Source organism: Nipponia nippon, unplaced genomic scaffold (genome assembly GCF_047370975.1).
Source record: "Nipponia nippon isolate SJK-2023a ecotype South Korea unplaced genomic scaffold, ASM4737097v1 scaffold_4, whole genome shotgun sequence".
Classification (NCBI taxonomy): domain Eukaryota; kingdom Metazoa; phylum Chordata; class Aves; order Pelecaniformes; family Threskiornithidae; genus Nipponia; species Nipponia nippon.
The window spans coordinates 22,153,079-22,154,372 of record NW_028262358.1 but is presented as its reverse complement, the minus strand read 5'-3'; positions in this window follow the sequence as shown (position 1 = coordinate 22,154,372).

Genomic DNA, 1,294 nt, shown 5'->3' with positions numbered 1-1,294 from the left:
TCTTGAATTGGGCAACAAAGACCGTAGAAAATTTTAGCTATCTCTCTCATCCCTCCCCACTATGCAATTTTCTCATTTCCCCAACTATCAAGATTTTTTTCCTTCGATTTACTTCTTGGACCGGCTGTAGAATGCTTCTAGATATATTAAAAAGACAGCTGCATCCATTTTGAAGGGGCATCATAACACGCCATTTGTCAATCCACGTTTAACTGCTGCCCTAAGATTTCATGGCCTAAATATATAGGAAAATAGTAGTCAGGACAGTAATTTGAACAGAAATACAAGCACAGCATGCTCTTCATATTACACACACACTGATGTTTCATCTACTTAACCCACAGGCCATTCTGAAGGTAATAACACGCTACCTCAAGAGGCTAAGGTTTCATTACATGTTTAAGGACTAACAGGTGTGCCCCTATGGTTTGCCAAAATACTTTATGATGAACTGCAAAACTAATCCGTAAACTTGCTGCTCACCCCCTGGCTCGCACTGCACCTGGCTAGTGAAATGGCAATAGCAGAGTTTATGCCTGGTCATCCTTGTTCCACTGACGCAGACCTCAAAGCACCAATGCAGGTGGTTAATCTACACATCACTAGGAATAAAAAGTCTTATGACCTTGAAAGTGTGTAGGTTCCCTAAAAGTGCAAAAGCAAGCTCCTACTCCTTATCCCCCTACAGCAGTTCAGTAGAAACGACCAACAGCGTCAGAGTAGTTGTGCTGAGACATGGATTAAGGTCAGACAAGCTCTCTAATGTCTACGGGACCTTGTCAACATTGGTCCTTGCAGGTCCTTCACCTTCTGAAGTGCCTCGAAGGAGCCATCAGGGCCCCTGCCTCATCTTGGTTCGCTTGCCAACCAGGCCTTTACTCTTGAGAGCATGCACCTGGTGAGGCTGAAGCCTAATCGCTTTTACACACACACGCACCCCCCCACACACACCCCCCCCCACACACCCCCCCCCACACACCCCCCCACACACACCCCCCCCCACACACACACACACGCCCCCACACCTTTTACTATTTGATCCTCAGTTCACCTGCCATATGGCATTTCTAAATACGGGGTCTGCAGTGATATGGTGTTTTCTATAAATAGATTTTGGTAACAAGGCATGGCGTTAAAAGTGAGAGCTTTTCTGGTTTGGGGTTGGGAGAGCTGCCCCCGGGGGCAGCAGTGCCTGAGGGGAGCTGGAGACGGAGGGCCAGGGCAAGCGGTACGAAGCTCCGGGAGCGGCCCCGAATGCCGACCCGGCGGCGGGGCGCTGCAGCCGCGGGGCCGC